Source organism: Amblyomma maculatum, chromosome 3 (assembly GCF_055883805.1).
Source record: "Amblyomma maculatum isolate TAMU_Amacu chromosome 3, ASM5588380v1, whole genome shotgun sequence".
NCBI lineage: Eukaryota > Metazoa > Arthropoda > Arachnida > Ixodida > Ixodidae > Amblyomma > Amblyomma maculatum.
This window is the reverse complement of record NC_139346.1, coordinates 219,814,338-219,830,392: the sequence shown is the minus strand read 5'-3', so window position 1 is coordinate 219,830,392 and position 16,055 is coordinate 219,814,338. Positions and strand designations below refer to the sequence as shown.

Sequence of the window (16,055 nt, the reverse complement as noted above, 5' to 3'; positions counted from 1 at the left end):
GCCTTATCTGGCCCTAAACGAGCTCTTTTTTTTTTTTTCTCACCCGACTCTTGGTGCTGTGCAGCTTCCCGATCCTCCCCTCTACGCAAGGCTGCACCGCAGAGCTGCTTGGTGATGAATTTGGGCGGCGATTCTTCATAGACGCCGCCACCGGAGGTTTGCTCAACTGCGAGGCTCTCTCTCCGCCTCTTTGTTCGTTTCGCCTCTCAATCCATAGGCGGCTGGCAAGAGGAGGCAGCTCCGACATGAGCGTAGTTGATGAATGGCGCGCTTCGTGGCCGCTTTCTTTGTGCGCTTGTTAACTGGGTGCTCTTGTTTGCTCTTATTTCTCCTGCCTTGCTCTTGTTTCTGGAGTTATATTTTGTAAGGCTGCGTTTTCTTTGTTTATTTTTCTTCGCTTTTGGCAGCCTGGTTTCTTGGCTTGGCCTGCTGATTTAATAGGGATTTGCTGATACTCCCTTTCCTTAGGCCTTGTTGGGTATTGCGTGTCTTCCGCACCGAGTGCTTTTCTAAAGGCGCTGCTGCATATTGTCAGCGCAAGAACTTTGACGAAGACATAGGAGAAACACATTCGACGAAAGACTTTTATATCTCTGTCTTCGTAAACGTTTTTTCGGCAACATCATCTATAATATGCAGAACCAACTAGCTCGACAACAGCGCAGGATTTCTTTCGTCATTTTGAGAGATGTGGGCATTTCGATTCGTCCTCATGCTCTATTATTCAACAACGTGTGCTTCCGCTTTTTCCTAGCCGATATTTATTAGAACCTTGTGGTCCTTGAGGAGATAATAACCGCGTTGTCTGTATGCAATGAGCTTGGCTTTAATGTTTGTCTTCCTCCCTTGCCAACGCGCCCTATTTCACCCTTCGCGCCACGCCGCGGTGGGGCGTACGACTGCTCAATTCGGGGACGTGGGATCGAATCCTTTCTGCGGTGCTTTTCGATGCAGGAAGAGAGTGCAGAATCTCTCTCTCTCTCTAAGAAATACAGCTGCTGCTTATTGTTCGTCCCAGGGGACGAGCTTAGTTGCCGCCATTTGCAGATTTTAGCTTTTTTCTTTGGTTTATTTTATTTGGTTCCGTGCAGTTCCGGAGAATAATGATAACATGGACTGCCAGGAAGGCAAACGAGAAGACGGAGAATATGAAATAGGCAATCGGCTAAAGAAGAAACCACCAAGAAACAACAACGCGAGGGGAATGCTTCTGTCAGTCCATCTGGGGTGTTCAAAACTGTACAGCTCAACCCTAGAGGAGTAGGCGGCGAATTTTCGCCTCTGATGCGTTTGTGGGCTCCTGTGCACACCGCGTCGCTGTAAGCAGGAGGAGTGCATGGCAGAACTTGAATGAGGCTGGCGCGCTTCAGAAAGGAGATTGAGTGACCACGCCCATTTCGCTCCGCCCTCATTGCTCTCTCTTTGCACCACAGTGGACGATGCTTTTTTTCTTTTTCGCATGCGCCGTCGCCTGATAGGGGACGTTCGTTCTTTGTCAGGACGCTGGAATGAGAATGCGAGCAGTATTGGTCCGCGCATCCACTGCTGCTTTGGCTGCGTTTGTGTTTTCTTACCAGAGACGACGGACTTTATTTAAAACCTGCTTTCTTAATTCTATTTTATCACCGAAAGAGATTGTCTCCTCCCTGCCTATGTGTGTGTCGCCCGGAGAGCTCCTCTTCAGCTTGGCGAGCAGCATGGGGCTGACTGTCTTCATTTTGCGCATTCTCTAATGCACACAAAGTGGGTGCCTAGCTGAATAAGTAGTGGCGATAAACTTGGCCCGAGTTCTGAAGCTGTACTTTTCACTTCCTCATGGACGTATGCACGCGTTCACTACTGTTTCCTTTCTCAAGCCGTCCTTTATTGGTTGGCAGCTGTTCACGCCAAGGCGCCGCAAACATCCCTTCGCTTTCGCGCTTGGTTGCCTCATCTCGTTCATATTTTTGTTTTTTTCTTTTTCATTAATAGTGCTATCCTTTGTTGGCCACACGTGCATTACCCTATCGTTGTTAGTAGGTCTCTTTACTTCTATGTAAGGAAGCGGTGGTGCCGATATGGGAGGGGCATGAGCGCTGTTGATTGTGTCGCCGAAATAAATCTGGAGTCCTCTGCTGCAACACGCCTCCATTCCCCGTGCTGCCATTCGACTTGTTTAAGATCCACAAATTGTGAAATATAATCTATAAAAAAAATAAAGACGATGAATCAGACTGATTTTTCTGTAATCGCCAATCCGTTTCAATCATAAATCCGTTCTTTCTCCATTTCTGCTCGTATTCGCTGCTTTTATTCCCTCGTCGTCATCATCATCATCATCAGCCTGACTATACCCACTGCAGGGCGAAGGCCTCTCCCATATTTCTCCACTTAACCCGGCTCTGTGCTAGCTGCATCCACTCGACCCCTGCAAACTTCTTAACCTCATTACCCACCTAACTTTCTGCCGCCCACTGCTACGCTTTCCTTCCCTTGGAATCCAGTTTGTTACCCTAAGCGACCATCGGTAATCCTCTCTTCGCACTACGTGTCCTGCCCATGCCCATTTCTTCTTAATTTCCACTAGAATGTCGGTAACTTGAGTTATTTCTCTGACCCACTCTGCACGCTTCCTAACTCTTAATTTTACCCCTATTCCCTCGTACTGAAGCAATATTCCTTGTAACCGTCATTTTGGCTAAACCGTTCACGGTTGGGGCTCTGTCCGGTCCCCTGCAAGTGGATGTTCCTCTCTCCTCCTGCCTTAATTTTTTTTATTTGCTTTCGTCTTGCACCTAGAGCTATAGCATTCGTTTGTAACACAGTTCATGCTGTGCTCAAGGCCGCAGAAGCAAAAAAAAAGCTACCAGGCTTCCTTAACTGCCAGCATAGAGCGTAGGTGGTTCACCGCCGCTTTTTGAACGTTCCAGTGTTTTCGTAAGCAGAGAGAGAGAGAGGCATACAGAAATATGGAAGAAACAAATGGAACAAAACTCAGCTGTCTACCGGTATCATGCTACAGGAAAACGAACACATAGAAGGAGGGACGCCGAGTATGGGAGGAAAAGGATAGCGAAATGCACATATATCGCAGATATCCGCACGCAAGCAGACAGTTCACGCGTGAAAGGCATTCGTTTCGTGCTGTCTTGCTTGCTTGTATGTTCATTTTAGCTGGAAACCCGTCCTCGCAGCGCACCGCTTGCGTCGCTGTCGTCGCCGCATGCGCCTCGTGGTTACCGTCTTTTGGCCGGGTTTATTTTTCTGCCTTTTCTTCTCTGATTTCTCTTTGGGGGAATGCAATTTCTCACGCGCTCTTTAAGGCATTCTTCACTACGCTCGCACCCCTGCTGTCCAAGGAGAGGTTATTTTCGCATCTGTTACGTGTTTATAGATAGAAAAAACTTCTCGCGCATGCGCGGCGCGGACCTGTGCGTGTGTTCGTGCGCGGACATGCCGCTCGTTTCGGGCCTCCCTCTTCAAGCCTCCCTTCTGCATACATATGCGGGCGTGAAAATGCGGCTGCCGTTGGCAGGAAAAAGATATGTCCCTTCCTTCTCCCCCCCCCCCCCTCTTTCTCTCTCTCTCCTTGTTGTAGTTTGGCTTATGACTTTCGTAGTTTCTTGTCTTGTTCTGTATAGGCTGTAGCGAAACATCATCTCTTGGAGACGGATCCCTTTTGCGTATTTTTTTTCGTTGGCATCGGTGATGTATGCGCGTATGTATATACGCCTCGAGTGTGTTCTTTTTTTTTTCAGTGGTCGTTCGTCTTCTCTCTCTCTGTCTATCTATCTATCTATCTGTCTATCTATCTCTATCTATCTGTCTGTCTGTCTGTCTGTCTGTCTAATCTATCTATCTATCTATCTATCTATCTATCTATCTATCTATCTATCTATCTATCTATCTATCTATCTATCTATCTATCTATCTATCTATCTATCTATCTATCTATCTATCTATCTATCTATCTATCTATCTATCTATCTATCCATGTCTGTCTGTCTATCTATCTATCTATCTATCTATCTATCTATCTATCTATCTATCTATCTATCTATCTATCTATCTATCTATCTATCTATCTATCTATCTATCTATCTATCTATCTATCTATCTATCTATCTATCTATCTATCTATCTATCTATCTATCTAATCTTAATTTTCTCCGCAATTATCTACCGCAATTTTCTCCAGGATGCAACGCGCAAATGGTTGGAGGAGCTGGCTGCGCGTGCTTTTACACGAAACGACCTCCCTCGCTTCATTGACACTACGAACTGCTGCAGAATGCATCTTGGCTCTTCGAATGCACGCATTGCATTGTCCCCGCCTCCCTGGCTCACCTCATGCGAAAAGACTCGCCCAGGTTAATAATAATAATAATAATAATAATAATAATAATAATAATAATTGGTTCACAGGAAAGGGAAGGCACAGTATCTGTCACACTTGCTCTGTGGACACCACAACTGCGCCGTAAGGAAAGGGAGGAGGTGGGAGTGAAAGCGGAAAGAGAGAATGGGGTGCCGTTGTGGAGGGTTCCGGAGTAATTTCGACCACCTGGGGATCTTTAACGTGCACTGACATCGCACAGCACACGGACGCCACTTCGTTTCGCCTCCATCGATCCATCGATCGAACCCTTGGCACAGTAGTCTCGTGTCTTACCACTTCATCACCGCCATCGTCCTGTTCTCATGGGTTAGCAGGGCACGGGAAGGGGATGGTGTCCACAGGCAGATGACACGCGCCTCTGCCCAGGCTCCGTGGGCCAGGCTAGGTGATACCAGCCCTGCACTGAACGACTGCTTGGAAAATGAGCTCACCCCACTGTTGTAATCGAATTTCTACATTATTTCTCGGTAACACGTCCAGTCAAACGTACTTCCCTTGGCGGCCGCGAGTGATGTATGCTACTGGAAAAAAAGGTCCATTGTTAGTGTCTTTGATTTGCTTGCGAGAATTTCAGCTCTTCGTATATATTTTGTCTGTTCTTGCGGTAAGTGCTGTGATAGGGACGCTTTTTTTTAAGCTGGCGTTTTTTTTCTGTTTTTGTCAATTCGTCAACATTGAGCGGTTTAGTCTTTCCCTCCCTCCCTCTCTCTTTGCGCCCGTATTTAAACCAGGAGCGTTGTCATTCCCGTTTGTATTTTGTTATTTTCTTTAGACGTGTGCATCCTCTTTGCGGTCGTTGTTGTTGTGGCTGTAGGAAGAAGGAAAAGAAAATGCTCGGGCCTGCTACTGGCGCTGTAGCTGAGCCACCTCCGCTGCCTCGTGCAGATAGAAGAGAAAATAGAGAAGAAAAGAAAGAAAGACGCGCGCCGCAACAACAGCCGTCGTCCACCACCGCAGCGGTGCCGGGTGCAATGACGACCTACAACCGATAAAACTTTGGTGACAGGCTATCCCCCGCCGCAAGCGGCGGCGATCCACCTATCCCAGCCCCATCAGGGATTTTGGTGTTGTTGTGGCTGTAGGAAGAAGAAAAAGAAAATGCTCGGGCCTGCTACTGGCTCTGTAGCTGAGCCACCTCCGCTGCCTCGTGCAGACAGAAGAGAAAATAGAGAAGAAAAGAAAGAGGGAAAGAAAGACGCGCGCCGCAGCAACAGCCGTCGTCCAGCCGTCGGCGGGTGCAATGACGACCTACAACAGATAAAAATTCGGTGACCTACCTGCCCTAGCCCCCTCAGGGGAAAACCCAGGCAGACGCACCCCCCTTATATACCGCCGCTCCGGCATCACGTGTTCACTACAGCGCACCTAACGGTAGAAGTGGGAAGCGCATTGGTAGCGACGCCGCTCTCGACCGCGCGAGCCGGCTGCCCATCTCTCCTCTGCTCTGACGTCACGCCTCACGTGGTACTCCTTGGTAGCGACGCCGCGCTCGACCGCGCGAGCCGGCGGCCCATCTCTCCTCTGCTCTGACGTCACGCATCACGTGGTACTCCTTGGTAGCGACGCCGCGCTCGACGGCGCGAGATGCAGCCCGGTCTCTCCTCTGTCGTGACGTCACGCATCACGTGGTTCTCCTTGGTGGCGACGCCGCGCTCGACGGCGCGAGATGCAGCCCGGTCTCTCCTCTGTCGTGACGTCACGCATCACGTGGTAGGTCATGAAAGGTCAATGGTGGCGACACCGCCGCGCTCGAGGAGCTGAGGCTTACGCCCGTATTCACAAATGCGCCTCGACTCGACGCTCCACCTCCACTCCTCGGAGCGGAGAATACAGCCGCTACTCCACTCCAGGGCCGATTCGGATTCATGAACGTCCCTCGGCGTTTCCTCCGACAAGTTCTCCTCGAGAATACCTCCTCCACTCGGAGCAGCGCAAGTGGCATATGGGGACGAGATTAAGATAAACTTTTGGCCCGAAAACTGCGTGCTGAACTATGTAACATGCTCAGTTTTTCATGTCAAGTCTTCTAAACAACTTTCGCAACCGACCTCGACGTTAACAGCATAGTGTAGCTTGTTTTGTGGGCTGGATGAAAAGGGCGGCTGTGAAAAATGGCTGAAAATGTTTTCGCATCTGGCAACAGTCGCTGCTGGTGACGTCAGCTTCGAGAAATGGTGTGAATACTTTGGTTTATTTTTTGGTGTGAGATCTACGCTCGGCCTTTGCCGCTTTGCCTTTTTTTATTGCCAGGCTTTGACAGACGTTTCTTATTTATTTTTTTTTGACAGGCTTGACCAACTTTTTTTTTTACCATGCTTTTTTTTATTGCCGGGCGTCAAAATACATTGCAGGAGAAAAAAAAAGTACAAGCCGCGAACTCCTACCAGCATGGCTCTGGCCTGCTCGGAGGAGAGCTAAACATGCGTGCTGCTTCGCAGCGCATTGCAGCTCATGCACGCTGAATTCGACCCTCCAGAATAAAATGCCGTGTGCGGTTTCCAAACAAGTAGGGAGCCCTAATTGAAAACGTGCTTGAAAAGCCATGCTCTTCGTCGGCCGCGAATATCCCTCCGTAGGAGGAGCACACCAACGCGCTCCCTCAACAGTGCCGCGCCGGCCGCGCGTCCGCAGACGTACTACGTACCCTCGGGCGACGGGCAAGCCATTTATGTCAGCACAATACAACACGCTGTTCCCCCACAAGTTCGGCGCCGTCTGCGGAAGCGCGCGGGGCGAGCCACAGAAAGTGCGCCGCCGCAGCTCGACTCCGGCCGCGGGCGAGCTCACCATTTGGCCAAATCGCGCCTCAACTCTGCACTCGGTGGGCTCCGAAAAGGTTATCCATTTATCCAGTGACGACTTGTGCCCGCGCCACACACGCGAAATGCGACGATGCGACGATCAAACAACACAGACGTCGGTGGCTGATCACGGTTATCCATGTTCGGCGTGAGCGGCAGGGACGGCCGGAGGCTATCCATGACCACATTCGTAAAACGGTAGCGTGCCAGAAGTCCCGGGTCACTATCACTTTCAGCTGATGCTTTAGCGAAAGGTTCGGTGCATCCTTGTCGTATCTTCTTTCGTGAAACTTTTGGTATACCGGTAGAACGAATTCCACACAGCGAGCGAGCGATGCGATGTCGGCCATGTTTACAAGCGGAGTGGCGGTCGAGGAGCGGCCAAGGTAGCGTCGTCGCAGACTCGAGATTCTCGAGAAAACTCAAGTTTTCTCCGACATGGAGGAGCGATTCGAGTGGAGATTGCTTTGTGAAACGAAAAACAGGCCTCGAGGGCCGCTTGGAGTAGAAGTTCGAGTGAAGGCGTGTTTGTGAATACGGCGGTTAGCTATGCTTCGCATAAAAAAAGAAGAGGGAGAGAAAGATGCGCGCCGCAGAAACGGCCGTCGTCCTACAACAGATAAAAATTCGGTGGCTGGCTAGCCCCCGCCGCGAGCGGCGTTGGCCCACCGTCCCAATCCCTTAGGGCCAGGAATTGCCTCCCCATCAGGGATGACTCTCGCAATAAGGTTGTCTGAAAGCGCGAGCCGGCATTTCGCGACAGTTGTGCGATTTCAGTTCATTTTTTATTCCTTTTTCGTTCTTTTTTCGAGATGGCTCATGTGGCTTTTACTTAAAACAGTGTGTTCTTAATGAAGTGTGCGTTTGCGTCGCATTTTTGTTGCTTTATTTTTCCTCCCCCTCGCTCTGTAAGATCGAGTTGATCGCGTGACGGAATGTAGCGATATGTTCGCCTTCTGAATCGCGAAAGCGAAGAATCAATTTCTTTCCCCACATTGTGAAGGTTCGTCCGAATGTCGCCTCATGTGCGCACGTAAAGGGCGCGTCCGTGCGTCTCCCCATTGCGAAGGCGGCGCCCGCCTCGAAAATTTGTTTTTTTATTGCAAGCGGCGTCTCGTACGGTCCGCGCTCTGGCAGTTTCAAAATTCTCTATTCGCAATTACTCTTCATAGTTGAAGCGCCCTTCCTTTCTTCGCGTTCCTCTTTTTCACCGTCCTTTCCATCGTTACTCTATATTTCTTCATCCCCAAAATAGGCAACTTTCCGAGGTGGTGAAACGAAAACCGACATATGATGCCCGAATGCGTGCTCCGTCGCTCATTTGGTGAGATGGTAGTCGAACGCAACGCTGTTGCACTTTAGGTCGCTATACAGTCGTGGTAGTAGTTTGTTCTTTCTATTAAAAGCGGGGAGGTACTGAAACCGAACGAGTTTCCAGAAAGAAAAAGTGTATAGCGAGAAAGAAATTGCGACATTCCTGCCGAAGCGGGTCCTCGGGGGGATTTGTCTCGAATTCGTGGAATTTCCCATTGCAATAATGTTACCCGGGGCCTCTGGACTGCCCGCGCTTGCCCGCAGTGCACTGCGCGATTTTCTGCAGCTCGAGGCTTGCACGCGCACGTGTCAGAGGTGAGGCAATTTCTTTTTTGTCTCTAGCTACTTTCGAGCTTTCACGCACGAGCGTGCGTGATGCAAACGACAGGAGCGGACTGTGCTTGCAGCGCAGTCTTTGGCCCAGTAAACAAGATCGCCAAGCGGCCCATCGATGCCGCGCTCGCTCCGTGAGTTCTAAATTTCGCCATGGTTCACGTTGTCGATTTCGATACGGGGTTCTTTTAAACGCAGCGACGGGGTTAGCATGGTCAACTGTCGTTAAAACTCGTGTTCCGCTAGGAGAGTTGGTTTGTCGTCTATTATTGGATGATATATTGCTTCAAATTTTGGCGTTTGCGTGATGAAAAGTGTCTTTCCGCTCGTAGATGGCTGTGGGCTCAGATGGAACTCGAAACCTCTAATATTATCTGTTAAATAGAATGGTTTTCTATTCCATGTGCTACGGCCGCCACATTTAGACATACACTTTCTTTCAAAGGCAGAGTTTTGTATGTCTACTGTAAAGGTCGACGTAGGCGCGCGGCAACGTGGAGGACACTGTGTTTACACACCGGTCGCAGTGGTTCTGTGTGTGTGTGTGTGTGTGTGTGTGTGTGTGTGTGTGTGTGTGTGCGCGTGTGCGTGTGCGTGTGTGTGTGGGTGGGTGGGTGAGTGGTTCTGTGTGTGTGTGCGCGCGTGTGTGTGTGTGTGTGTGTGCGCGTGTGTGTGCGCGTGTGTGTGTGTGTGTGTGTGTGTGTGTGTGTGCGTGCGTGTGTGTGTGTGCGTGTGTGTGTGTGTGTGCGTGTGTGTGTGCGTGTGTGTGTGTGTGTGTGTGTGTGTGTGTGTGCGCGTGTGCGTGTGCGTGTGTGTGTGGGTGGGTGGGTGAGTGGTTCTGTGTGTGTGTGTGCGCGTGTGTGTGTGTGTGCGCGTGTGTGTGCGCGTGTGTGTGCGCGCGTGTGTGTGTGTGTGTGTGTGTGTGCGTGCGTGTGTGTGTGTGTGCGTGTGTGTGTGTGTGTGTGTGTGTGCGTGTGTGTGTGCGTGTGTGTGTGTGTGTGTGCGCGTGTGCGTGTGCGTGTGTGTGTGGGTGGGTGGGTGAGTGGTTCTGTGTGTGTGTGCGTGTGTGTGTGTGTGTGTGTGTGTGTGTGTGTGTGCGCGCGTGTGTGTGCGCGCGTGTGTGTGTGTGTGTGTGTGTGTGTGTGTGTGTGTGTGTGTGTGTGTGTGTGTGTGTGCGTGTGTGTGTGTGTGTGTGTGGGTGGGTGGGTGAGTGGGTGGGCGGCTGGGCGCATTTGATTTTTACTTACACCTCCCACCCATGGCACGGGCGGGAAAATACTACACATTTGATCTGCCCCGGCGATGCGGTTCGGTAGATGTCCGCTGAGTTAAGGAACGTAGGATCTAGTCGCGGTGAAGGCGAAGGAGAAAAATATTTTTGTGTTGTGGTCGTGAAATTCAGCCGGTAAACTCACTGCGTTTCTGGTGCCCCGCTTTGGCGCGTCGTGTAACGTACCATGCCACCGAGTGTTGTGGCGCTTCCGAAAATTCGTCCTCGATTTTCCCCTTGTCAGCGCGGTATGGTGACCCCACTTGGGTGCTGGACAGAGTTGAAGGAAGAGAAAAAAAGAAAGCTCCCCCGCTTTGTTCATGCCTGGTCTAGCGGCGGCCATCGAGGTGGGACGTTCATTGGCGCCGCCAGTTTTATTGCGTGCTTCCTCCTTTCTCCTCCGCTTTCCCTCTCGACCATTTCGCAATGGGAGATCCCCCGCGCTTTTCGCGGCGTAGATTAGACCTCATTTGTCAGCATTTAGAAGGAGAGAGTGTCCTGACCGACGGGGACGCTCCTCGGAGGGTGGGAGTTTTAGAACAGGGGGGCCCCCAGGGAAATAGCGTGCGGCGGCGCAACGTGCTAGCCATGCGGCAAGTTTTAGAATTGGGGTCGGAGCCGGGCTTGCGTTCGTCGACTGCAGCGCCACGACGGTAAACAAGGAAAAGCCAACACATTCCTTCATGTTTCGGTGCTATATTCAAGAAGGGAAGTGAGTTGGGCGATGTAAACTTATTTCCATCGGCGCTCAATACCCGGGGTGAATTATCTGTGGTCCCCATTGGTTGAATGGAGAGACGATAAAAAGAAGGCTCGTTGAGAAGCGACCTCCTTTTACCGTCCATGTGAGAATAGTCTTATAGGGACTCAATCGGGAGCAGTGCAAAAGGGAAGCTGCTCTCATTGATTCAAGCGTTTGTCTTGCTTCTCAGATTCGCTTCTGCATTGCTTACAGGGATTGCAGGCAGTTCAGTGGTGGGAAATAAGATGTATAGTATGGCAAATACTGTCGATAAGAACAGCAGAAATCGCTCGTTAAAAACGCCGCCGCGGTCACGCCCTCGTTGCTGCCATGGCGGATGTGAAGTCAGTCTCGGAATTTGCCGGCCGACCGCGCGTTTTGCACGCTCCATTCCGCGCTTTGGTGATCGACGGATCAGCGCAATCTGCTTTCTCCAGTCCTATCCTTCTGTGCTGAATTGGTTCAAAGATTCTGCGCGGTCAAACAGCAGATACGCAGCTGTGGCGCAGTGGCGCGCCGAGCGCTTCGACGCCACGTGACTATATACTTCGTTTTACAAGATGTTTGCAGCACTGGGAAAGGCAGTGGGATCCTGGGCTATCCAGGATAACACGCGCACTATAATAGGTAATTGTGCTCCTACTGTCACCCCCACCAATTCTTATTCAGAGGGTAAACCAGCCAAAAAAAAAAAAAAAGACGCAAACACGAGAGATAACTTCACAGGACACGGGCTGGACTAGCAACTGAATTTTTATTGAAGAAACATACCGCCGAGGAACGTCCACGCGTGCGCGTCAGTACAGCATCCTTAGCGCTGACGATGAAGGAATTTGGTTTTTTGAATGAAATATAGATTACGTGTCTTGGCTTGACGCATGCGTGGACGTACCTCGGCGGTATATTTCTTCAATAAAAAATCAGTTGTTAGTCCAGCCCGTGTCCTGTGAAGTTATCTCTCGTGTTTACGTCTTTTTTTTTTTATTTGGCTAGTTTACCCTTTGAATATGAATTACCAACAGTCCCATCATTCTGCCTTGCCCCACCAATTCAGCCGCGTGCGACCACAATTCTCTATTGTAGTGTGCATGACCAGGTCAGCCTTTCGCAGTGCTGCAAACACCTTGTGAGACGCCCAGTTGTAAAGTAAACTTCGTTCCATGTTCGAAAATTATTTTCCTCGTGTCATTAAAAGCAAACAAACAAGTAAACTATTGCCTTTATAATGAGCTGTGTTTTGTACTGATGGTTTTCGTGTCGATGACGATAATCGAATCTTGGCAGCGATTGCGGCCACTTGGGATTCCAATTAAATCAGCGCAACTGAAGTCCGCGGTGCGTTCTGTCATTGTTCCTTCACCTAATTAGGTTAATAGCGTTGTTTCACGGCTGGCTTCACCGTCGTTACTTTTAACAGAGGATACCGAACATAAAACGCGATTCGTGGCTCATCGTTGTCACATAGCTCTCGGCTACGTCAACAATTACCAATTAGGTACAGCAAACGAAAAGCATATGATCGGTAGAATGAAGGTGCCGTTTATAACGCAGTGCCTTGCTGCTCGCGCGGCAGCAACGCGCTCAGGCATCGTCCGAACGCCTCCACATGCCGCGCCTCCCGCAAGCTGTCCGTGGAGCCGCTAGCGTCAAGAAAGCGTGCTCAAATTTGCAGTTATCCTAAATAATAAGTCCAGGTATAACGGAAAGTAAAAAATTAACCTTTATTGATGATCGCTGGTCCGTACCGAGATGCCGGTATAGGATAACTGCGACAAAAGCAAGTTTCTCCTCGCAGCATAAAACGTGAAGCATAAATTAAAAAAAAAATCATCAAAACAGTGGTAATGTGCACAGCACGTCAATCAGTATACAAAATATAAAGCCACGCAACAACGACAACAACAAAAACACTACGCAAAGCTGCACAGGACCTGATACAAAATGAAATCGACAAGTAAGAAAGAAAACGAATGATTTAGTCGGTGACTTCAAATTTAATACAGGGTGCTGTCCGTCCAGTTATAGAGCAACTCCGCTTTTGTTTCATTCGGTGACAGCTTTTGCAGGGGGGTAGCATGCTGCGAGTTCTGCGTCCGCGCTATAGGAGCCGCCACCATCGGAATGATGCCAGCGCACCACCGGTGGCAGAGGCAAAACGCAAGTTGTGCTGTGCCTAATACAAATGTAATTTTTAAACCTACAGAAGCATAGGGCACAAACGAGCCACACGCACCTGGAAGCATTTAGTTGTGAAAAAATCATCTCCTCACGTGACAGCGAGTGGTTGAGAGTTGTTTTTTTTTTTCTTGCGAAAGAAATGTTTACTTGATCTTTGCTCTTGTTGCGTATTGATGACGTGACTTTTGGCGCAGGGGCATGTAATCGTGATGGAACTTATATCGGATACCAATAGTAGAAAAAAAAAAAAAAAGAAGCCAAGTGCTGCTCCATTTGCTCCATTCTGCGCCCAAACTGATTTTCCCGCTCCATCCTGCTCCAAAATGCAATATTGCCCCAAAACTGCTCGAATCTGGCTGCCTCAGTTATGAAGCGCGCCAGTAAGCGTTCAGTTTGCTGCTAGTCTGTTTTCGCTAAGGTCAGCCTGTGTTATCTTTACGTGCTTTGGCCGTTTGTCTTGTCCGAGATGAAGGGGAAGTTGGAAATGTATTGAACTTGCATAAAAAGGAATCAGGTAACAGAATTTGTATCCCAGGAAGAGAAAACTGCAAATATTAAAGGCGTTTGACCTTAGAAACTTGCTCCAAATCATTATTCAAATGCTCCAAGACTCTCGTTTTGCTGCTCCAAAGCTCCAAATGCTCGAGACAGCAATATGCAATTTTATTAAGGGAATGATCTCTCCACAGGCAAAAAGGATACTGAGAACATGTCAGGATGGCAGAATAATCCGACTAATATGGGCACCAGCCCACTCCCAGCTTCAGGGAAATGAGGGAGCTCACAAGCTTGCCCGCGGTCTCACCTTCCGGGTAGGCTCTGATCCTCAGTACATTCTTAGCAGGGACAGGCTAGTGAGCTACAAAGAGATTACTGAGCACTATCGGCTAAACAGGGCAGAATACCCACCGGCAGATAGGAGACTAAATAAGATCCAAGAAAGCATTTGGAGGCGCTTACAAACTAGGACTTTTCCGAACCCAGCTACCCTAAGTCAGTGGTACCCGGAACAATTCTCAGATATGTGCAAACTTGGTCAGGATAAGGCGGATCTGGTACATATGACATGGACGTGTCCATAAATAAAACATATAAATGAACTGTCAAAAACGGAAGAATTTCGGGAGACTCTACTGTTGAGCTCACACCCTGAGACTCAGCTAGGTGTAATCCGACTGGCCGAACACGCCGCCCGGGTCCAAGGAATCCAGGCCGTCGTGTAGGCGGATAGGTTGACGCCTATCCTGTATCATCATCATCAGCCTGATTATACCCACTGCAGGGCGAAGGCCTCTCCCATATTTCTCCACTTAACCCGGTTCTGTGCTAGCTGCATCCACTTGACCCCTGCGAACTTCTTAATCTCATCCGCCCACCTAACTTTCTGCCTCCCCCTGCTACGCTTTCCTTCCCTTGGAATCCAGTTTGTTACCCTCAGCGACCATCGGTTATCCTCTCTTCGCACTACATGTCCTGCCCATGTCCATTTCTTCTTCTTAATTTCCACTAGAATGTCATTAACTTGAGTTATTTCTCTGACCCACTCTGCACGCTTTCTATCTCTTAATGTTACCCCTGTATCAGTTGTTACCCCTGTATGTTATCCCTGTTACCCCTGTATGTTATCCTGTATCAGTTGGAGATTAAAGTTTTACCACCACCTGCTTCCACCCGTGTAATTGGATTCGACTTGCTGATCGCATTTTTCCCCGAATACATCGTGCTCTGTGAATTCTTTCTGAGGGGATTATCTGAGATTACCCTTTCTGTGTGTGAGAAAGGGGGAGAATGGTTTTTTTTTTTTTTTTTTTTTTTTTTTTTTTACATTCACGGTTCGGGTCTGTTTCAGAATAAATTGAGTCACTCTAAGGAACTATCCAATCTTTGTCCCCGGGCTCCAATCCTTGCAATGTTTTGTGCTTACATTAGATATTGATCGAGATTTGAGAACCTGGTGCTTATGTTTCAATTACGTCTAGCTCTCCAAGCACGAGCAATTGTTCCATTCCAGTTTTTCATCTCTACTGCTTTGTGATGCTTTGGTGCAGCCATACTAGGATGGTTTGTTTTTCTGTCTTTGCACACACGATGCGTGTGTTGTAATTGATCTCCATTTGCAGCCCCCGTTAAGTGCATACAGCGCAAAAGGATTGTTTTTAAAGGTGCTAACCAGGGACCCTTAGCAAACCTGTCACTCCGAAGCTTGGAAGAATTGAGGGCACGAGGCTTGCTGCTGGACTCACAAGCAATAGGGAACTCTCTTGGGCTCTATCTATACTTCTGACGGGGGTTGCACAGAATGTTCCATTTTTTTTTTTTTTTAAGTGTAGAAGCTGGGCCACCTTTCCAAACGCGCACCTTAGTCTGTCCTACTCGGAAATAATTATTCAGTGATTACCCCGATCGAATCTTGAACTGGCAAAATGAAAGTCTACGCATGTTGTGCGGTGCTCTCGTGGCGTATATTTGGCAACATCTTATTCAAATCTGCCATTCTAGAGAGTAGGAAACACGTAATAAGCTTAAAATACGTATAGATCTGCCACTTGTACGGTTTTCTCAGCACATTATAAGAAAATACAAGCATTTACATGATTGAAACTAGCGGAAGGACGCCGGTTTCAATCTTTACTAGTATGTACAGCCTTGTTCAAAAGTGTAGAGCCCGGAGGATCTGCTTCTTAGCCGTGTATTGGCGCTGATTTAGCATTAATAGGAATCCTTCCCATTGAAGAGGGTAGCACAAAAAATCTTATCAACAAGAGATTTGGAACATCGGAAATGCATTACAAGCCGCACGACATGGCTCAGAAGCAGACCCTCTACACTTTTGACAAAGGCTGTACCAACTGTCCCAGCTCTCCACTCTACTGAATTTACATGATTTGTCTAAATATTCTCTTAAACCTTCAAATTTATATCTCTAGAGAAATGTTTCAGACGCCGCAGCAGGCGTTAATGTCAGCTAGGAAAGGAGAGCAGTTATGTCGACGGCTTACAGCCAGATGGCGCTGGCTTTCCAGATTCACATTTTTGACC

At 48.9% G+C, this 16,055-nt stretch overlaps 1 protein-coding gene across 4 annotated transcripts in view; it reads left to right on the top strand.

The window, feature by feature from the left end:
- Positions 1-16,055, top strand: part of LOC146197749 (uncharacterized) — a 523,674-nt gene that overhangs the window by 330,789 nt on the left and 176,830 nt on the right. The gene's annotated exons all lie outside the window — the stretch shown is intronic.